The sequence below is a fragment of the Lycium ferocissimum genome, chromosome 8, assembly GCF_029784015.1.
Source record: "Lycium ferocissimum isolate CSIRO_LF1 chromosome 8, AGI_CSIRO_Lferr_CH_V1, whole genome shotgun sequence".
Classification (NCBI taxonomy): domain Eukaryota; kingdom Viridiplantae; phylum Streptophyta; class Magnoliopsida; order Solanales; family Solanaceae; genus Lycium; species Lycium ferocissimum.
The window spans coordinates 46,158,135-46,182,234 of NC_081349.1; the positions used below are offsets into that span (position 1 = coordinate 46,158,135).

The 24,100-nt window shown below is 35.8% G+C and overlaps 1 long non-coding RNA gene across 1 annotated transcript; it reads left to right on the top strand.

The window, feature by feature from the left end:
• Positions 1 to 5,957: 5,957 nt before the first annotated feature.
• LOC132067009 (uncharacterized) lies at positions 5,958 to 7,585 on the top strand. Its single transcript, XR_009416985.1, has 3 exons — positions 5,958 to 6,055; positions 6,576 to 6,749; positions 7,429 to 7,585. It is a non-coding gene; the product is annotated as an uncharacterized LOC132067009 (long non-coding RNA).
• Positions 7,586 to 24,100: the final 16,515 nt, after the last annotated feature.

Below are 24,100 nucleotides of genomic sequence, written 5' to 3' on the forward strand. Positions count from 1 at the left end.
TGGTTTGAAATAGGAGAGGCTAAATTGATAGGGCCGGACTTGGTCGGCAGTATAGAGAAGTTAAGCTCACATAAGATCGGTTATCGGCGCCCCAAAGTCGTAAAAGTCCTACGTACGCTGACAATCATCGGGGACTTAGAGTTCCAAGTTAAAGATTGGGTATTCTTGAAAGTGTCGTCAATGAAGAGCGTTATGAGATTTGGCAAAAGAGGAAGCCGAGTCCCGAGATACATTGGGCCTTGGCGAGATTGTGCGCGAATAGGCCAAGTAACAGCTTACAACAAATCTACCTCCCGATTTGGAGTCGGTTCATCCAGTTTTCCATGTCTCGATGCTTCGTAAGTATATTGCGTATCCTACTAGGATCGTCCCGGTAAATGATGTTCAGTAATTAAAAGTTAACCCCACGAAGAGATACCCATTGCCATATTAGATGGCGAAGTACGGAGGCTTAGAAACAAAGAAGTGGCCTCGGTTAAAGTTTTGTGAAGAAACAATAACCGAGAAGAAATGACATGGGAAGCGGAAGAAATCATGAAATCCAAGTATCCGCATCATTTATTCCCCCCTAAGAGGCCAAGATGAGACATCAAGATCATAAGGTATGTATGTTTTTCTTTTATGCACTTGGGTCGTGTGTGGCCATAATAACAATGCCTCACAGGGCCACAACGTAATAGTAACCCTTTAAGGATAGATGTGATGAACGACGATAGTAATAATGCTAAAGATGCTTATATGTATATGTGCCTATGTATGGCTATTATGAAACCCCGAGCTTATATGGTCGGGTGAATATATAATATGTATATATATCTATATATGATGATGCGCGCGCACCTAGTAGTTGGGTACGGATAACCCCGAGCCTTGGTAGGGTATGTATGACACTGAGTCTTGGTAGAGCCATGTATGTGAAACACCGAACCTTCATGGTCGGGTATGCTATATAAATGTTATGTATATGACATCAATATGAGTACGAATATGCTAAGTATATGTAAATGTTAAGTAAAGGTTATGCATATGCAATGTATATGATATGAATATGAATACGAAAATGGATACGAAAGGTAAATGAGTACGGATATGGATGTATGTACACGGATACGCAATAGAAATGGAATGTCCTTATGGAAAGCAAGTAAGTGCTATGACGATGATACTAGTATCTCCCATCCTATGTTATTTCATATGTTGTCTGTTGTGCTTTCATATTGATATTGATCATGCTTTACATACTCAGTACATTCTTCGTACTGATGTCCTTTTGTTTGTGGACGTTGCGTCATGCTCGCAGGTGGCCAGGGAGACAGACTTGATCCATAGCTGTATTTTCTCAGCTACTACATAGCGGAGCTCCATTTCATTCGGAGCTGCAGATTTTGGTATAGATTCTTTTGTGTACATATTTATGGGCACGACGGGGTCCTGTCCCGCCTATATGATATGACATACTCTTCTTAGAGGCTCGTAGACATGTGTATATGGTTAGATGTGTTCGGCCTTGTCGGCCTATATTTTGGGATATTATTTTGATAGCCTCGTCGGCTTATGTACATTTATATGGGCATAGTTGTTAATGATGATATAAGTAAATTGTCGCCCAACGGGATTAATATGAATGACGAATGAAAGCATGATTTAGCTATGTGGCTCACCTAGATGTGATATGAAAGTATGTTAAGAGGTGCCCGGGTGGGTTAGCACCAGGTGCCCGTCGTGGCCCTTCGGTTGGGTCGTGACAATTATGGATGGGATTCATTTGAATGTGGGTAAGCTCATGTACTACCACATTTTTGACAGAGCATTCCAAAGTACGAGTGCCCTTCCATTCGCATGCCTAATCACAGCCCTGTGCAGAAAGGAAGAGGTTCCCATCTTTCGTCAGATCGACAGAGATTTTAGCCCGAGCAGTATGCGTAGATATTCTAAAGCTGATTGATGAAGACAATCCTGGGAGGCAGCAGAAAAAGGCCAAGGCACAGTACTTTGATTTGACAGGAGGGTTTGAAGAGTTGGCAAAGGATGCCACCTCTACCTTGCCCACGCCATCCAGTGCCGTCTCTGGGCTAGCCTCCACTAGTACTGCTGCGGGGCCCACAGACACCTCTACCTTGCCCACGCCATCCAGTGCCAGCGGGGACAGTCCATCCCCCTTAGTTGTTGATTTTTGGTCGATTGCTAAGATTGTGAGATTAGTCGACTCCAAAGTCTCCAAATTCATCAAAACCATCCCAGCTATGATCAAGGCTACAGTTTTCGAAGCTAGTAAGGATTTGACGGCTAGAGTTGAGGCATTGGAGAAGAAAGTGGTGAAGATTGAGTCTAGGGAGACTGACCTCTTGACAAGAGTCAAGAGTGATCTTACACAGTTGGGAGCAGATTTTATTACATCCCGGACTCCATTGTTTGAGGCTATGGCTACTGGAACCGAGATGGGACTGGACACCAGTAGAGTACGGGCTGAGGCCACACAGAGTGCATCTGATCACTCCACTGCTGAGGATGGAGAGGACATAAAGGGGGGAGCCACAGGATGACTGGGACTCAGATTATGATGACTTGCAAGATTTCGAGAATCTCCCCGAGATGGCAGATGACCCAATTCTCCAGGCCACCTTAGCAGCTTCCCTTCAGTACGGGCACCCGGTTGCTCGCACTGAGGAGGAGCTTGCGCAGCAGATGCAGACAGCCTGTGAGCATTCCATGATGGACTTGATAGCTCAGCGCGACTCCTCTCCGACCAGCAGATGGATCTAGCTCATCTCAGTCCCAGATTCTTGAGCCCACTCCAGCCAGCACTGTTGCACCACCCACCGAGCCTGTCTTAGCTCCTTCTGATGCGGCTCGTGATGACACTTGATGCGTCGCAGGGAGTTCTCACCTCTTTATGCTTATGTGTGTTGCATTGGGGACAATGCAATATTTTTAGTGGGGGGTGGTACTCCTAGTTTCTTTTGACTTGATACTGAGTTTTTGATATGGTGTACCAGAGACTGTATGTATTACCTTCGTTTTGACGGATAGTATATATGTTTATTGTTTTAAATGTTGTAGTATTTTTATTATTGCATATGTGTTGTTGCCCTTGTCGTTGTTGTTTTGTGGTATTAGCTATATCCTTAGTTTTTCTAAGCCGTGGTTCTTTTCCTGAGGATGCTAATGGTCTTTTGAACCCGGTATTTTTAGGAAGTTTTGAGTCGGCTTGTCCCAATGATAGATATTTGGGCGCCTTCTTAAGGGAACTAAGCCTTGTAGGGTCGAGATGTCGCATGACTTGTTTGGTATCAATACAGTTAGAATATTACATGATATTACATACCCCTCCAAAAATTTTGAGCTTTAATGAGAATTGATGATTATGACAACATATGCTTCACCTTGTTAGTCTTGACTATTCATTTGGGTAACGCATGAATTGATCTTGTCTTAAAAGTTATTGACTCATTTTGAACAATGCATGTGCAATGAGTGGTGACGTCTTGTATTAAACTTGTGTGATTGTTTGTGTCAACTAGAACTTCCCCGGTTTGTCTATCTAAGCTAATCTTAGATGATCGGTTGAAGAAAGGATCTTAGGCAATCTTTGAATTACCCTATGAAACACCTTGGGCATATATTTATCACTAGTTACCCCTTTTGAGCCTTTAAGCCTCTTTATTGTTGCCATGTTACAAGCCATACCACTTCTTACTTGTATCTCTTTTGAATCCATCCTTCCTTGAACTCTAAATCCCAACATAGGCTTTTAGCCTAAGTTGGGGTGAGAGGCCATGTGAGTAAGGTTAATAGAAATGAGAGGTGGATTAGTGGTTGATAGAAATTAAGAGGTTGCCCTTGCACACACACACAACAAAAAAAAAGTTTTTCAGGAGAAATCATTCCAATAAGTGCAAAAAGGAGCTGACAATAAAGAAGACAATATAAAGATGTAACTAAGGAGAAAAGGGTGCGAAAGAGAGTAAAATCACGGTGAATCAAATAAAAGGCCTCAACCACGTCAAATGTACTGCTCAAGGAAGGGAGAGTCATTTTTGTATCCAAATATGTATCCTACCCAACCCAAAGCGGTCATTACAACCCAGAAAGTCCTTTGTGACCTACAATCGATTGTTTTTGAACTAGTATGGAAAGAAAGTAAGGGCAAGCGTATGGTTTGATACTTGTGACACGTAAGATTCTTTTTTAGTGCGATTGTTCTCCTTTTGTCCCTCTATATTGATTGATATTTGTGCGAAAGGGACTTTCTTTCTCGTGAGGGCAAATGTGTTGTAATATTAGATGAGCAATGAGACAATTCAAGCAAGTCAATGGAATGTGAATGCGAATGCGAATAGAGTAATCTCTAGACAAAATGTGAAGCTTTTGAGTGTCATAAGGTCATTGTTAGTGCATTTTTGAAATAACAAGAAGGGGTGGATATAGTAGAATGAGTATGTGTGTTTTCTAATTATTGATACCAACCGATAGTCATGTGCATCTCATGTAGGCCAGTTGGCAAGTTGTGAGTCTTGAGTTGTTTGCTTGAGGACAAGCAAAAGGTTAAGTTGGGGGTGTTGATAAGTCGTGGATTTTAGGACTTTTTACATCCACTACTTATACTTTGTAGTAGTCTTTTCAAGTATTTGTTCGTGTTTTCATAGTGATTTCGTGTGTTTTCAGGTTTTATAAGTCCGCGAGCCTAAGGGGAACAAACTGGCAGAAAAAGAGCAGAAAGAGCACCAAATCCACAGGAAATGCGACACCGCATCTGCAATATGCGGTCGCAAAGTCCACCACAAACTCAGATTTTTGAAGGTGCCAAAACCGTTAAGATGCGATCACTATGCGGCACCGCATTCTCGTTATGCGGTCGCATACTCTCACCTTATGGCAACCAGTGAACTCAAGAGAGGAGGAAAACTTGCGGAGCAAATGCGGCATCGCATATTTAGGATGCGGCCGCATTCTCAAGAGATTGAAATCATCAGAACGCTGAGGATGCGAAGCAAATACGGTCGCATACTCGATATACAACCACATTCTCTTATCCGAACTGGCTCATTTAAGTCGTTTTTGCCACTTTTTGACTTTGCCTATAAATACTTTTACCTATTTCTTTGTGCAGGACATTGAATATTCTCCACTTTTTACTTTTTGTCTTCCATTAGCATTAAAGGCAAAACTTGTTGGGTAGTGAAGATTCTTGCACCCATTTTGTCATCTTCTACATTAAATCATTGTAAGCATTATGGATACCTTCTTGATCTTTGTTTTGTATTTAATGAAGATGAGTAGCTAAACCATTTAGCTAAGGTTGTGGGACCAAATGTGTTAGTTATGTGATTGAGTTTTATATTCACACTCTCTCTTATATGTTAAAGATGTTTTCTATTAACTCTTCAAGCTTCCATGTCTTTTAATGGTTGCAAACATTATTTGCGCCTATTTACTTACATTTTGTTTGGAAAAGAAAGTGTAAGTTAGGAAAAGAGTTAATAGCAATAATTTGGGGTTTTACACCCATCTAATAGCTTGAGCTAGGAATAGGAAAGCTATTTGTATTTGAGACTAAATGGGTGTTCTCATGTGAAACATCCTAAAGCTTGGAAAAGCTTAGTGATGAAATTTGCTAATTTGGCTGGAAAACTTTTAGTAATAATTTAGTAACCCATGGTCTATTACATCAATGCATATAAATGAGTTGATTTAATACCCAAACGCATTACTTTCTATTGGAACCACAACCTTAGTCCTTTTACCAATAGTTTACATTTTATAACAACAACTCTTAGACATTAATGATCAAACTTCAAACCAATTATTATTATCTTCTCCTCTCCCTTGAAATATAGACTAATAGTCGTTACTATAAGTATATTTCTTCATTGTCTCAACGACCCCAACCTTGTTGGGTTCTATATTTGACAACGACCGATTACTCCTAATATTAAAGGTGTAATTTGGGCATATCATAAGTGCAGATGGGGACCGTTCTGTTAGACCACTATACAAGCATGTGTTTCATCCAAAGCTTTCTCCTTGGCTCTCTTTTGTTGGTATACCTTATCAGGTCAGCTAATTGTACGGAATATCATACTCTCTCTGTGTTATTATCCAATTATTGTTGTATTTGATACAATAGAAGTTATTCTTTAGTAAATACTTTTTATAAATGATTTATTTTCTAGAAAACATTTTTTCGATGTTTGGTTGGAGAGTGATAAATATTGTTTGAAAGAGTAACATAAGAAAACTGCATAGTGCTTTGATAAATATTTTAGTATTTATTGGTTAAGATAGTGATATGCAATTAGGTGAAATAACTATGAAGGAAAATTACTTCCACCGAAAAGTGAGACTATTTTCCTTTTTTTGATGAAAAATATTTTTTGGCAGCCAAACATGAAAAAATGACTTATTATCTAAATCATTTTCCATCAATGTTTAATGTTTTTTTTTTTTTTGGATAATTCAAGCTTCTCAACACTAAGAGGTTGATCCTCTTAACCTCTTTAACATTGTATTATGCTCTTGAAAATTGTAATCTGTTGCGAGAAATGACAATGTAAACCTTTTTCTGTGATGATCAGACAATAGTCTTTCTCACGTTGGAAGTACAAGCCAAATGGATTGCAAAAGTGTTGTCTGGAAGGGTGCTTTTACCATCGGAGGAGGAGATGTTAGCTGATGTTGAGGATCATAATAGGCAACTTGAGGAAGCTGGGATCCCAAAACATCACACGCATCGCCTAAACTTTCACGAGGTTTTTCACATAACTTTTTTTTTTTTTCGAGATTTGTCTCAATGTTGTTACTGCTTTGATTTCTGTATTCGCTTTTTTCAAACTATATTGAAATGCTTTACTTAAGCCGAGGGTCTATCGGAAAGAGTCTGTCTATCTCTACTTGGTAGGAGTAAAGTCTACGTACACTCTACCCTCCCCAGACCCCACCAGTGGGTTGAGATTTGTCTCAACGTGGACATATGACTTGGGCAAAACCTGTTCATCACCCGTTATTTATTGCTTTCTTTTTCTCTTTTTCAAAACTCTTTTATCACTGTTACAAATTTTCGAATATAAAACTTCACTCACGGTCTTGCTCCAAAAGAAGTATAGTTGAGAAGGATTTGTATGTCCCCAGTTGAAGATCCTATATTGTTTAGATAAAACTTTTAAGATTTCATCTTATTGAATTTACCAAACACTTTCTAAATCTCAATTAAGAATTGTTGCCGTGTGACCAGGAAGTCACGGTTGTAAGCCATGAAAACGGTCTCTTGCAGAAATGCAAGCTAAGGCTGCACGTCAACATAATGTGGTCCGACCCTTTGTATTCGGGTCTGCCGTTTTTTTTTTTTATTATTTTTTATTTTTTATTTTCTGAATCTCAATGATTTAACTTTAAAGTTAGTGAAAGGCAATTACATGAATTTGTTGGCAGATGGAGTACATGGACTGGGTAGCAGCTCAAGTGGGATTGCCATTAGTTGACCCCCATAAAGGAAATGCATTCGAGTATTTGCAAATTTGCCGGTGAAGTAGGGTATGATCGCTATAGGGATTTGTGGGACGTTAAGAATTTGACTCAATAGTCTTTGTAGTTACAAGTTTGTGTGTTAGATAAGTAACATCATCGAAAAAAATAATCCAAATCGTAGTCAGTGTCCATTATTTGATTGAGCACGACGTGGTCTGCTAGTCGCGTTAAACCATCCAAAGGAGTACCGTCAGCCCCCAAAAGTGCTTTCCTTCTCGCGTGGCCCCCGAAGGAGCCATCATGGTTTTTATTGATTTGGCCTCAGCCAATAAAGACATTGCTCTACGACTCCTTAGAGGTTGGGGAGTGGAAGAAGATTCATCGCCGGGCTAGACTTTAAGACCTTAGTTGAAACTACCTTTCCTCACAAAGCAAAAAATGCCTCGGATATTCCATTAACGGTTACCTAGCTCAGGAAAGAAAAAGAAAGGGCAATCTGCTAGAGGCACCTTCCTATTCCTTGCCGCAACGTATCGACTCACTCTGCTACCCAAAGCCTTCTATAGGCTCTGCCACAAGGCTGAAGTGAACCGTGGATCTCCAAGGGTGGTGCTGTGAGGGGCAAGGGTAGCAATCCTTTATTTCCGGAAAAGACCCGTATACCCACAGTTTATTTTGTGAGTTACATAACCAACACTCTTATGTGAGGCTATTTTATTTCTTGACAAGTGGACACTTACTTATTTTAAACATAAAACAAAAAAAGGCTATGTTAAATTCAATAACTTTCCTTCCCTAATTAAAATTAATGCTTAGCTAGAAACATAAAAAACTGAAAATGCATCCAAATATGCGATTAGACAATGATAACAAAATTAACATTAGAGAGAATTTCAATTGCAATATTCTAAAACCTTTGCTTTCACTGTATTTTAGTGAAAATTAAAAATAGGCTGTTTCTTTAAAATTTTAACTATTTGATCAAATATTCAATTGTAATTTATTAACATTCATTGTAAACAACTAAATCTACTATATGCTTGTAAACTAGTGTTGGTTCGAGATCATCGAAATGTCCTTATCTCTAACTTTATTCAGTTAAAATCATATAAACTTGTAACATTTATCAAAATAAAAAAATTGCTAAAGCAACTAGAGTTTAATTTAATAATAGAAGTTCACACATACATTATTATATTACTATTTCTGAGTGATTATTTGAAAGAGTAAAAGACCAATAATACCTAAGACCAAATTTTGAAAAATTAGCACTAATTATTGCGAAATATTTTTCCTCCATTATATAATAAAGATTGGTTTTATTACATATTATAATTTAAGAAAACATTATAAAAGATCAGTATCGTTGCTACAGTTCTCAAATAGCTAAATTGAGATTTTTTTTTTCTAGCTAAGAAATTTAATTATGGAAAAACCACATTACCTCCGGAGCCTCCAAGTGACCCCAAAGTCATATCACCTAAGGAGGTTTTCCTTGGGCCTTACCCAGGATAATCAAGGCAACATGCAGCAAAACTCAAATATACCATGAGTTTATGCAATATTCAAGTGGAATCAATAAATAAACAAATAAACATATTAGTCAATAAACATGACAAATATCAAACAACACAAGCTTGTATTTAAGGAGAAGAATTTTATTAATAGCAGTTTCTCAGTCAGCAATTACAAAGTTCTCACATTGACTAAACTATATCAAAAGACTCTAAGATATTCATATTTTGAGCATGTTCATTAAACACCACAAGTCTAAGACCTTAAGTCAAAAGATCAGCCAACATAGATTTTGTGTTACTATGCTCAATAAATATATCACCTTCCTTTACCATGTCTCTAACATTAAGATACCTAAGGCTAACATGCTTAGAGCCTCTTGTCCTCTTGTTATTCTTAGAGAAAGACACAGCAGAACTGTTATCACAAAAGAAGGTCACTGGCTTAGATATAAAATCCACAACTTGTAATTTACTCAGAAAATTCTTCATCCAGATAGCATGTGAAGCAGTCTCACACAGTTTTTATACTCACACTAAATATAAAACGAGATCTATAGAAGTTCATCTATACAACCTGGATGTAATTGTTGTTGTTGTTATATCAAACATCATACATCAAACATCTATACATCTATACAACCTGGATGTAATTGTTGTTGTTGTTATATCAAACATCATCCATCAATCAGCAGATGACTCAAGACAAGGAGGAAGTTCGTAATGTAAGATGGTATACCTAATAAAATTACAGAACCAGACAATGCAATCAACACAAAAAAACACTCAACAAAATTCTCTTATATAGGACTTTCAATATATTTTAATTTCTTTAAATTTTTGGGTTCTAAAAAAAAAAAGCAAAGAAGAAATACATAGTTGAAACGAATCATCATTATATTTAAAGATAAATAAAAAGAAATACATAGTTGCAAATTCATTATCTTAGCTAAAAAATATTTGGATAAAAATAATGGAGTTATAAGATTTTTTTTTTCTTTCTTTTTTTTACAGATTATGCCAAAAAGAAAATATACAGTTGGAATAAATAGTCGTTGTGGCTAAATAAGAATTAAAAGAAATTCAAATATAGAACTCTAGGGGACAAGGATTGAGCATTTTCATGGGTCAAGGTTGGGCATCGTCATGGGTTCATTTGGATTGATATTTGTGATGGGCTAGCCCAAGTCTGTCCATCTTCAAAATTAGGGTAACGTACGTATATATACATATTAAGGAGAAATATTTACTAAATGTGACGATAGTTTTCTATTTACAAAACATAACATTACAAACCCTATACAAAACATGCTTTTTTTAAAAACAATAATTATTTTTTATTTTTTTTATTTTTTCAAAATTAATTTTTTTTAAATTATATGTTTTTTATTTTTTTAAAAAATATTTTTTCGCTCAAAAATTTATATATGAAATGTGTATATCTCGCTTGAGGCTTAAAAAGTTCGCTTAAAATTTAGTGTATGAAAAATGTATGAAATGTGTATATCTCATTCAAGGCTTAAAAAATCCACTCAAAATTGTGTGTATGAAAACGGTTTGAAATTTGTATCTCACTCAAGGCTTAAAATTTCGCTCACATTTTCTTGTATAAAGTTCATGTTAGATTTCTGTAAAATTAATACAAGTAAAACAACATTGTATACAACTTTGATACAACATTCAAGACATAAAATAATCGCTCAAATTTTTGTGTATGAAATGTGTATATCTTATTCAAGGCTTAAAAAGTTCGCTCAAATTATGTGTATGAAAAACGTATGAAATGTGTATATCTTGATCAAGGCTTAGACACTACGCTCAAAATTTTATGTATGAGAATGGTATGAAATGTGTATATCTCGCTAAAGACTTAAAATTTCATTCATATTTTTCGTATATAAAGTTCATATTAGGTTTCTGAAAAATTAATACAATTACAACAACATTGTAACAACTTTCATACAATATTCAAGGCTTAAAGTTTTTGTTGACAATTTTGTGTATGAAAATTATATCAAAAATTTTGCTCACACATACACATTTCATACATTTTTCATACACAAAAAATTTGAGGTAATTTTTTAATCCTTTGAGCAAAAAAAAAAAAAATTTTTTTAAAAAAATAAATTTTTAAAAAATATAAACAAAGTTTAAAATATATTTTTTAAAAATAATTTTAATTTTAAAAAAAAAAATATTTTCTGAAGAAAAAACAAATGAAAAATATATGAAAATCCATCATGTTTCGTAAAATATCGTTATGTTTTGTAAATAAGGAAAATTATCCATATATTTTGTAATAAAGAGTCTTAAGTAGGTACCCTATGTCATTTTCCCTCAAATTAATGTAGCCCAAACCCATTATAACTTAAATAAGTTGGACGGATTATATGAAATTATATTAATTTTACCACCCCTAAAATTGAATCACCGCTATCGAATCACACATATGCAATATCTCTTTTTATGTTTTCGGAGAGTGCACGTCACTCGCCATATATTATTGAATCAAGGGATTTTAGCCATAAAAATTTATAGTACAAAAAGATTATGTAACTAAAAAGCAGATGTTAGTTTAGAAGAGTTTTTTTTGTCATTAACTCATAAATAAATATGAAGTAGAAAGGGAGGAGAGGGGGGGGGGGGGGGGGGGGGGGGGGGGGGGGGGGGGGGATGGATTGAATTAAAAGTGACAAATGAGTTTGTCAATTGAGTGTGAGTCCTTCAAGTTTTAAAAATTAAGTAGAAGGGACAATTAACTAATTAAAGCTAATGAGGTCAAACTTCATTAAGAAACTTTTTTCAGCAACCCACAAACTTTTTACTTTTACACTTTTACCTCAAGTCTTATTACATCAAAATAACGGTGAAAAAAGCCTACCCGCCTTTTTTTCTTAGTCTTCTTCCCATGTCTCTAGCCATTGATGCTCAACCTATCTTCCTCCTCCTTATTTTTCTTCTTCTTCTTCTTTAGGAATCTAACTCTCCAAAAATGTTTTTAAATAGTAGATCCAAGATTGTATTTGTGTTTTTGTTGAGAAGATTTGTAGAGAAAAATTGTGGGAAAAAAATATCAAAATATTATTGGGTTTGTTGGACTGCATTTGCTTCGTTCTTGAGCTTGGAATTACTTCAAAGGTCCATTCATTAATTATTGGTAAGTGAAAAAGATTAATTTTTGTGCATTCTTCAGCTGGGTTTAGAGAACCCAATCTGATTGTTTCTGTCAACAACTTTCGTAGTTGTCCAGAGAACTCCGAAAGTTGTTGACTGAAACAATTGAACATTGTCTAACAAATATAGAAATTGCCCTAACAACTACTATAGTTTCCCGACAACTGTGTGTAGTTGTTGGACTACTGAATAGTTGATAGGACAACTAATTCAATAGTGGAACAACTTTTATAGTTGTCACAACAAATAGTTGGACAATTACAGAAGTTATCCTAACAACTACTAAAGTTGTCCGACAACTATGTTTAGTTGTTGATTAACTGATTAGTTGTCAGGACAACTAGTAAAATTGTGGAACAGCTTATTAGTTGTTGGAATAAATAGTTGAATACAAAAGTCGTCCCCTAAAACTACTAAAGTTGTCTGACAGCTGTCGATGGTTGTGGGACAACTAAAGAGGTGCAGGGATAAGTAACCAAGTTTTTTAGCAATTTTGAAGTTGTTAAATGAATCTCTGTCTCTTGTAAGACCACTGAAATATGTATTTTTGTGACATCTTCAGGTATTGTGACCATCAATGGAAGACCAAATAATAATAGGAGTTGATTTACCTGGTGAAGGGTGGAGAATGCTACTCGATATACTTGGCGTTCGAAGGGTCGAGAGACAGTACCAATAATGATAAGCAAGGATGCTACGTATGATGAGTTGGTTGAGATCATCGTTTCTAGGTTTGGGTTAACTTGTGATAAAGATGATCTTTCCATTAGTTACATGCTCAGCTTCGCTGAAAAGCAAAAAGGATGTCCTGCTCCGATAAGGAATGATCTTGATTTGCGGTTTTATTTTTGTGATCCAAACAAGACCATTCTAAGGGTATCTGTGGTTGAAAAAATGGTAGAGGGAACAGATTCAGTGCAAGTGGAACCAAATATGACAAATGTGAAGAGCATCTTGTGGCTATGGATATTCCGATAAATGAAGGAGATACACAATATCCTTTACCAATGCAAGGCAGCCACGTAGATGATGACGGCACGGGTGTTTATAAGTATAAGACTTTCAAGGACAAACACGAATTAATTAGTTTGTTGAAGCTTGCTTCCGTGAAGAAAGATCAAAGATTCAAACCAGTGAAGAATAGTGAAGATATATATTGTGTTAGATGTGTAGATCCGGATTGTGATTGGTGGTTGCGAGCTACAAAGCTTAAAAGTTGTGATAGATCATCTACCGCAACATTCACTCATGTGGGACGCAACATCTTACAAGTCATCATCCACATGCTTCAGCGGACGTCATTGGACAATACATACACCATAGGTTCTTGAACGAAAAAGGTCCATCCATAAAATAAATAAGAAATACAACTCAAGATGAACTAGGTTGTAAGATTAGTTACTAGAAGTCCTGGAAGGCCAGTGAGATAGCTAAAACTATGATAAGAGGGACACCTGCCCACGGGTATGCAATTTTAGATACTTACAGTTATATGCTTAGGACGGTAAATGAAGGAAGCAAGACATAGCTGAAAGTTGATGACAAAGGGAGGTTCAAATATTTCTTTGTATCTTATGGATCTTGGATTAGGGGATTTGTGCATATGAGAAAAGTATTAGCCGTTGACGGGACATTCTTAAGGGGGCCTTACGAGGGAGTTTTGCTATCTGTTATGGCACAAGATACGAAAAATCATATTTTTCCTGTTGCATTTTGTGTAGTAGATAAGGAGTGTGATGCTTCATATGAATACTTTTGAGAAATTGCTAGACATGGTCCCCAATACTACAGAGTTGTGCATCATTTATGATAGGCATCCTGATGTGCCGTGAAATTACAGGATATTCAATGCTAATTCCTTAAGATTTTGTGATTCTTCAAGCACTTTTGGTGTTAATTTTTGTGTATTTATGTCGTTTTGTAGGATAAGATGTCCGGAGAGCATAACCAAGCAAAATGGAGCAAAAATAGAACAAGCAGCGCATGCGAGTAGCATGTTGTGCATGCGAGCAAAGATGTTGTGCATGCGAGCAGCACTTGCTGCAGCGTGTGTTGCACCACAGTTTCTTGCATATGCACAACATGCTAGAGTTTGGTGCAACATGCGACTGCCATGTTGTACATGCGACACTAGATGCGATTAGCATGTATGACACGCAAGGTATTTTTGTCCAGAAATTGTTCCTATTTTGGAAAGTCTATAAATAGAATGCTAGGGTTTGTAAAATTCATCTTTAGCTATCTTTACAAGCTTTGGAGCTAGGGTTTTACACCACACCTTTGGAGGAGAAGATTGGAGCTCTTTAATGATAAATTTCTCAACCCTTTCTTCAATTCCTTGCTTTGTATTGCAAATTTAAGTGTGTTGTATTTTATTCCATTGCTTGAAACTTGTTTATGAAAATATACATTGTTAAAGTTTTGGATCAAACTCTTATTATGCTTATATATTGAATGTTGTTTATATCTAATGAAGTGGGTCATTGTTTCTTTAATTAATCTCGTTTTGAATGATTCTTAAGGGAGTAGCTAACCCTAAGGCTAGCCCATTTACTTTGATTGAGCTCGGAAGAGGAAATCTAGTTAGGAAAGATTAATTAAGAAGAATTTGGGGCATAACCTTCATCTAATAACTTGGCTAGGAATAGGAAAGTTACTTGAGGTTCAATTGGTTGTGCTTGATATCACACTATAAGGCTTGGAAAAGCTTAGAGTGAAATTCATTGATTTGATTGGAAGACTTTCAATGAGATGTTAGAAACCATTATCTATTAACATAAGCCCACTCTTAGTTGTAAAATCATAAAATATATTAGATCGTTACTTGAGAGTTCCTTGTATCTGTTGACACCTAATTTTCACCTCATAAAACGTCTATTCTAATTTTCAAATTTTCCGAGTCCAAGACGGAGTAAGGAGGCCTTTTAAAAATTTTAAAATTCAAAAATCCCGAGAAATTTGCAAAAATTGATGTTTAATCATTATTCTTTAAAAATTGACAATTACAAGAAATTACGAGTTATTTACTTTCATAAATATAATTCAAAAATAAAATACATATCCCACTCCATCTAACTCAAAAAAATTATTAATTAAGACGACGTATGAATTACGGCTCATTTTGACCGTGTTTTTCACATTTTTTAAATATTCTCCGGAACTATATCAATATTAGGCTCGTTTTGAAACTAATTTTCTAAATTTGTCAGTTTTAAAATTTAAATTAGCCTAAAATAATTATTTTATTTAGTTTATATAACTTAGTTATTATTTGGTTTATATTAAGAGGGAGGAGGGTATTTGATTTTAATTTTAAAACTTGGGGGGGGGGGGGGGGGGGGGAGGGCAATCTATTAAAATAAAAGGGGGAAAGTTTAACTTAATAAACTTTCCCCCCATCGTTTTCATTTGTTTGACCAACCGACCCTCTTCTCTCTTAAAAATGGCGACGGCGTTAGGGTTTGTTCTTTGGTCTTATTCATGGCGTCTCATGACTGTTGTACAACGGATTTTTGAGGATTTCCACCCTCTATCATGTTTTCTTATGGTTACCAGGTTTATTTTCGCATATTTCATTTGTTTTGATCTTTGATTTTTACCCGAATAGGGGGGTTGGGATGTTGCTCAAGTCATTCACGATGTTGCTCACGTCATTCACGTGTGTAGTAGCCATGGGCGAGGCCTTTGAGCCTCTAACCAACTTATGTACTACCCACAAAGTGTGAAGGACCTAGGGTAATTTCCCATAGGTCCCTTCCAAAAATCAAGTACTAGGTTTGGGGGATTTTATCTGTTTAGGTACGATTTGTACCGTTGAAACGTTGCATTTTTGTTTTATTGTATGACTAGGTGTACTATTCCATTTTTTCGTTGATGCTAATTTATTAGAATTTAGGGTACACTTTGTTTGTATTATGTGATTTAGTGAGTAATTGTGATTGGATATAGTACAAATTTGGGCAAAATTGTGAAAAATCCAGTTGGCTTTTCTGATTTTTTGAATTGGTAGAGTTTTGAAATTAGGGAAGAATGGGGGGGGGGGATGGGATTATTTCCATTTCTGTCCTTAAAACCCTATTTGAGAGGCTATAAGTAGAAAGTCTTTTGGCCATTGTGAGGATCCTCTTTTTTCTGGAAAAAATCTCTAAAAAGTTCTAAAAATATCTAGCTTATATACATGAAATATACTCTACAATACACGACCAAGATACTATAACACACTATTGTCTACTGAAAATACCAAAAAACTATAGCTATACTATAACATACAAGAAGAAATTTGAAAAAAAAAAAAAGGATCATCTTTTGAAGGGTTTTCAAGTGCTTGTTGAAGTGTTGATCCAATCCCTCTCATTTGATCTTTAGGTTGCCCTCCAAAAAGGTAATATTACTATTTTAAGTCTACTACAATCTATTATTTCAGTTTATATTGTTATTTATGTTGCTTGAATCATAATATGCTTTTGGCTTGTGAAACTGTTTAGTATGTAGAATGTGATATAGAGTTGCTTAGATGTATCTTACTCTTGTTTAATAAGTGTGTTGAAGCTTTTAAAATGTTTGTCTGATTGGGAGGAGACCTATTCTATGCCTATGGTTACTTTTTATTGCTTTTTCCTTTGATTTTGAGGTGTTCAAGTTTGGTTCTGAGTTCTAAGGCCTTTAATAGTGATAGCCTGTTGTTATTTGAGGGATGAGATGTTTTGAATAGCTTTAGACATGGATAAAAGGGCTTGTTTGTGTCCTGAATTTACTGCTCCATTGATTTTTAGTCTAAGGTGTTTGATTTGATCATATGAGTCTGTCATGTGATTTCTGTGGAGTTTAGGTGTGATGTTAAAAGCTATAGAACTACTTTCTATTATTTTTGTTATATTGTCATTGGTTTTATTGAATTATGAAGACTTGTGGTCTTGTTTGAGACAGTTTTTGTACCTAAAGGGTAGTCATCTTAGCTGAAAACCATTTTGGGAGTTTAAAAGAAGAGGGGTTTTCCCTTCTACTTGTTACAGATGGTTAGAGTTGCCTTAAAGATGGCATAAGATGTCTTGAAAGGGTTTGAGAATCTTTAGGAAGAAAAAAATGGTTTTCAAAATGTTTGAGAGTCTGCCTAGGTCTGTTTGTGTTTTCTGTGAATATCTTGTTGGTTTTAAAACTAAGGGTGGGAACTTGATGTATATTTGATCTTGAAGTATCCTTTGAAGACTGTTGTGAACTTGAAAAAATGAATTTAAAACTTGGAAATGTGTCTTGTGTGATTTTGTGTTGTCTTGTCTATGTTGAACTAGAAGAGACCTAATACTATGCTTGTCATGATCATGTTGAACCCCATCTTCCTAATTTGAGGTTGTTGCTCTCAATATTTGTCATATGAATTTGTAAAAAATGGTTTTTTTTTTACTGGTATGTTGAAGACTTCTCTCTTTCCTAAAAGCTGTTTGTTTGAACTTTGGGTGTTGATATGAGAACTTTGTTAGTTCTAAGAATTTCTAAAATGGACCTTAATTTCCTTGTTCTTGACTCTGTGACTTTAAAGGATTTGGAAGAGGAATTTATTGTTTTATGGCCACTATTTGTTTGACTTAAACTGTGATTTGCCCTTTTGAATCCTGGTATCTATTTGAAATCTAAGGTTGACTCCCTTGAACTAGCACAGTTGTATTATGAGATTGTTAAGTTAGATACTTGTTTAAAGTAAGGGTCTAAAAGACTTGTAACTTGTCTTGTTAGTTTATCTTAAAGAGTCTAGATGGTTGAACATTGTGTGATTGCTGATCTTCTTTTCTTTTTCTGGGAATTTGTTAAGAGGAATAAGGAATAGGATGTGTAAGAAAGTTGTGTTCTTAACTTTAAACTGGAATAACAGGGTCTGGGGGGTGGCTAGCTTGTTGGTTTTTGACTTGTGGATCATTGCGCTGTCCCATATTGGCTACCTGCTTGTCATGTTCATGTTGGTCTGTCATTAGCAACTTGTATTTGATACATATATTGCTTATAGTCTGGTTGGTTCTCTTTGCCTAGTATAATCATATAATGGTCTAAGCGTGGAGATTATAAACTAATGCTGAAGTTGTTTCAAAGGTTTGAGTGTGACACTTGCTTCGTGATACATCTCCCTCTTGTCATTGGCTTGTATTGTCTAGGATTGCCTCATATGCATACTTGTCCCCTATTTGTTTGTGATACACCTCCCTCCTGACATTTGCTTGTGCAAGCTGAGACTGCCTATTATGTATTCTTGATCTCTATTTGCTTGTTTTGAAACTGAACCATGACTGATATATTGTTGAAAGACCTAAGGTAGTATCATGTTCCTTCTTTAATATTTCTGGAACCCCTGAACTATTAAGTGCCTTTGTCTGAACCTTTCCCTTTGACCATGATTAGGCTTAACTATACTTGATGAACCTGCATACTTGTCCCTTGAGTGCTTGAACTTGCTTAAAGCTAAAACTAGTCTAAAATAGCTCAGTACCTTGTTGTTTGATTCTGTAACCTACTTAAGTGAAAATATAGCTAAAAGAATGACTTCTAGAAACTGATTTGAATCCCTCTTGGTTAAAAAGGAACTCTTAAGCTAGGCCAATCATGTATCTTGCTTGGTGTTGTCCCTTGATTCTGTTGAAAGCTAAGTAGGACTTAATGTGTGTTGTGACCATTTGTACCTCACCTTGATACTGACTAATCTGATTGCTCTACACTTCCTATTTATTCATTGTTGCTACTTGCTCGTATGCCATTTTGACATTCATGTGACCATATAGTTTAAGTCACATAGTTTAGACCTGTTGGGATATCTGTAACAATTAGCTATTGTTTTTCTTCTTTCTCTAAATTATTTGAGTCAAGTCTTTAGCAATTTGTTTCTTAAGGATGGTTTTAGATTTTTTTTTAGTTTGAGTTAGAGGATTCTTTGGAGTCCTTATGAGATTGACCAGACCACTTAGCAGCATTAATGTAATTTTGAAAATTTGTTTGTCTTTAAAACCAACTAAAAGTCTAGGATCAAGCTTAAAATTGAAGTGTTTGGAAGCTTTGGTGTAGTTATAGCTCTGGGAATAAAATTTGGTTAGAAAAATGAACTGTATATCAAGTATATGGAGTGTATGCAACACTGTTTTGCTCTCCTAAGTGTGTGTATTTGAGGTATATCTTGCACATAACTTAGGTCTTACACTTAATTGGAAATCTAGGAAAGTTATAATTTGGGCCTCTGATTCTGGACTGCATCTCTTTGGTCCGTTAGACTCCTTATGTGTTTTTGCACTCGCTTTGGGCTCGCTTTGGGCTTCCTTTTTACGATATTGTTCATAGCTTTGGTTATTAATGTGGGCTTGGCCCAAGTCAATGTAATTAATTTTTTTTGGCTTTGTAATTACTTTAGTCCTTAGCTATGTTGATTAGTATACTAATATTGTGCATACCCGTTTTTCTTTGTCCACCCAAACTCGTTGGTGGGCCCCAACGAGGCCCACCGACGTATCTAGATCGAGTCAACCTTTCTTGGAGCATAGCATGGAGCATACGTAATTTTGGGCCCTAAAGATATCTTGTTGCCTATTTATCTCTAATTGGGCTTGGTCGGCCCAATATCCCTATCTCTTTATTTATTTATGCATTTAAATTCTATACTTGTGTATTTGCCTATAAATTGGAACCCTTAAGGTTACCCCATATTTAAAGTTGCCTAAACTCGATTTCTAAAACTATGTAAAACCAATTTTTCAAACTTTAATAAGATTTATGACTTCAAACGGATTGACTTAATATGATTTAGACTGAAAATGGCCGATTTCATAAATTATGGGACTGATTTGGACATTACGAAACATATGGACTTGAACGTGTGGACTGATTTGGACTAAACATGGGGGACTAATTGTGACTATTTAGACTTAGATTAAAAAATAAAGTTTGGCTAAAACTTGACCAAAACATAAAATAAAAATTGATTATATAGTATACTATCAATATATGAATTATAATAGTATGCCTAAAAATTATTTTGTTAAAAACTATTTTCTGTACTAAAAATATATATACATATATATTTTCAAAACTATTTTGGGTGGACTTACGTAGGGTCCTACTTAGGCTAAGAGCCTTCGGGTATTAGCCTAAGTGTTCTAGTCCGACACCCCAAACGCCCAATTTTGGGCAAAATTTTACCACTTTTGATTCTTGAAATGTGCTATTTTTGCATAAATGACTAATATTTATTTGTGGAAATATTAAACAAAACTTTTTTTTATCACAAACCAATTTATATCTATATGAACATATTATTAGATATATATATATAATATATATATATATATATATATATAACACCTTCCCCGGGGGATTACCGGAACCCTTATCTAGACTCTGTATTAGGTTTCTTTTAAAATAATCATAAAATAATTATTTTAAATGAACCCTTTTCGACTCGATTTTTTCTAATTTTCTAAAAATTAGGTGGCGACTCTAAAAAATAAGTCCATTTAGAGCACCATTACGTAGAAGTATATTTTTTCCTTTTTCCCGGTATGATTGATAACCGTACTTCTCTGGCACACTTTCCTTCTTAAATGAGGCAAGTGCAAATGCGAATCGGAAAAAATACGACACGCCACAGTATCTATGCTTATGGCCATTGATCATTTTACTTGCTTTCTAGGTTAGTTTTATCTTTGGTAGTTTCAAAATCAAAAACCAAAAATATTATCAAGTGTTTGGCTTAGCGTAGAAAGTGATAATTTCTTACTTGTTTAAATCGCCTAGTATATTGTTCCCTATGGATTCGACCCCGACTCATAGTTGGGTAAATTATATTGCGACGACCGTGTACACTTTCTCTTTGAGGAGTGGATTTGGACGTTATCAATTTTGGCGCCGTTGCCGGGGAACAATTTGGCGTATTTGGGTTAGTTTGGGATTTAAGCTTGCTTGCTTTGGTCCAAACTTGTGAATATGTGTTTGTGATTTTTCATGTTTCTTTGTGTTAGTTTTTTTTTTTTTTTAATTTATTTTTGTTACTTGTGTTACTGTGGCATCATGGAATGAAAATGGGTTTGATGGTTGCAACCCATATTTTGATGATCCATGTCCATATTGTGGAGGACCCCACTTTTGGCAATATTGTGAAAATGCTCTCGGGAGATGTGTGCACCGTCTCAATTCTATGATGGGAATATTTGCGATATATGTGGTGGTCAAGGTGGACATTGGGGTGATTGTCCCAATTATTTTGCTCCCCCTCCCCTAAGTTGTTCTAACGAAAATGTTGGTTGTGCTTTTGAGTTTGATAGGGACAATGGCATGGCAAGTGAAGGACAAAGTGCCGGATTTGAAGGCATCATAGCAATGCTCCAAACATGATTAGATAGGGAAGCTAAAACGGAGGAAGAGCGAAAACTTACCCAACAATCCATTTTAGAAAATGGAGAGGCTATGAAAAGAATGAATGCTTTATTTGAGGATGCTAATTCCTCAATTGTCATGGAAGTGTCTATCCCTCAAAATGAATTAGTTGAAGAAGAGATTTCAAATTTGAAAGATGAGCCCAAAAATTCTTGTGCCCACAACGAAAGTTGTGAAAGTGAAGAAGTGGTTCAACTTGAAGAAGAGCAAAATCTTGAAGAAGAAATCTCCAATTCTCAAAAAGAAGAAGTTGAGGAAATTTCGAAAAGCCTAATGGGAAGGAATGAAAAATATGGGCAAGTCTTGATCAAATTGTGGGAAGAAGTTCAACATGGAGATGATGAAACTATCCAAAAGGTGTATCTCACCATGGATGGATTTTTACAAGCGTTGGACGACTCTCACAATGAAGAAAAACTTGACAAAATGGAAATTTTGAGCCAAGATTGGCTAATGAATCAAGCTCAACAACTTGAAGCCTATGGGGATCACCGTGAAGGCATTTCACGGATGATGGAAGAATTTCTAAAAATTCATGTTGAGCAAAGTCAAGAAGTGGAGCTACTTGAAATTGCTATCGGGAAATTGAAGGTCGAACTGAATGTAAAAATTGAAGCATGTGATGCTCAATATCAAAGGGACATGGATAGTAGTTTTGAGTTGGTTTTCAATGAAGAAATGGTCAAGATTGATTTTGAAGAGCTAATGTTGGATTGCCAACCAACCGACCCAAAAGTAGTGAATGATGCCAAAATTAAAGAAATGATACTAGAGTTGCATAAAAAGGTTCATAAAATAATTTTTGAAGACTCTAGTTCATTTTTGGGTGAGGATGTCAAAGATAGAGCAAATTTAAAAATGGAGCGTCTTAGACCGCATTCGAATCATTTTTCTACTTTGTGCTTAGTTGATGATATGGAAATTGAACTAACCGAGCCTATGGAGAATTTTGGAGATGAAGAACAAGGCATTTTCATTTTGAAGTTTGCCATGCCAAGACTACAAAATGACATCCCTCACTTAAAGTCCAAGAAGTGCAAGATGCGATACTCGAGAGTTGGCCTCCTTGCTTTCCTACCACCGCCTCACGAGCATCACCGGAATCTTGATTCAAAGTTGGGGCAAAAATTCATATCCTCCAAGTGGAGGGAAAAGTGGTAAAGGTAACCTTCGTGCCGCGACGTTAAATCAAGCGCTTGGTGGGAGACAACCCATCATTTTAAAAAATTTAAGTCGGTTTTCAAAGTTTTAAATGTAGGTGCTCCTTGGAGGAAAAATGTGGAAAATCTTGGCTTGTTTGGTACTAATAGAGTTAGTCTCTTGCATATGAAATGTTGAAATGCGAATACCCCTCCAAATTTTTTGGTGAAAGTTAAAAAGCAAGGTGCATAGGAAATAATGATCTTTGTGACAACTTTTTGGCTCATTTGGTGACTCTTTACCTACTAGTTGGGTTTACTTTGGATTACGAGATATTGCTCTAGTTGTTCTTGCTTAGGAAGTGAAATTGTTCCATCTTGACTAGTTCATATGCCATGTGTGAATAATTTTTGTTATTTGTTGAATAATTCTTGTGCTTACTTTTATCATCTAGAACTTGTCCGGTTAGTCTTTCAATGCTAATTTTGATTACGTTGGTTGGAGAGATGACCTTGGGCTAACTTTGTGATTTTTTTAAAAAGCCTCTTTAGCCTTTCTAGCCTACCATTGCATAAATAATATCACTAGTAACCCCATTTGAGCCTATGACCTTTTCTTTGATTGTCACATTACAAGCCTTTACCCTTTTTGATGAAAAGTCTCTCTTTTGAACCTTTCCCTCCTTGAACATAAAATTGTGAATTTGAGGCCAAAAGCCTAAATTGGGGGTGTTAGTGTTGCTTGAGAAGTGGTGAAGGTTGGTGTTGTGGAAAAGTCAAAAGAAAGGAAGAAAATTTGAAAAATACAAAATGGTTGCAAACTTTTTGTAAAAATGTATCCTTGTGAAAAAGGAATTGGAAAAGAACAAAAACATTAGAAATCAAGAAAATGGTTACACAAAAAGAAGTTGGAATAATTGGGAAAACTAGTATGCAAAGGAAGGAGTGATGTTTTGAAATGAAGAGGAAAGTGGACAAAAGGTATTGTATAGTGTTTAAGGAGGGCGTAGTCACTTGTATCCCAAATACTTATCCTACCCTTCCCTAAGCCTACATTACAAGCTTAAAAAGTCCCTATGTGATCTCCAACCGAATGTTCTTGAGTTAGTGATGAATGAAAATAAGGGCAAGCTTATGGTGTGATATTTGTTAGCACTAGAATTTCTTTGTTGAATGTGAGTGACTTTGTGTATATGTCCCTTGTGTTGTTGTTGTTTTCGTTGTGAATATAGTGATGTTGGGACTTTCTTTCTTGTGAGGGCTCATGAATTACGATAGATTGGCAATGTTGGGAAGTTTCCAAGTTGAGTCAACTGGGCATATCTAGTAAGCTAGTGGTTTTGAGTCACTTATTGAGGCTTGAGTGTTGTTGCTTGATTGTTTTGAATCTCTATTGCATTCTTGAAA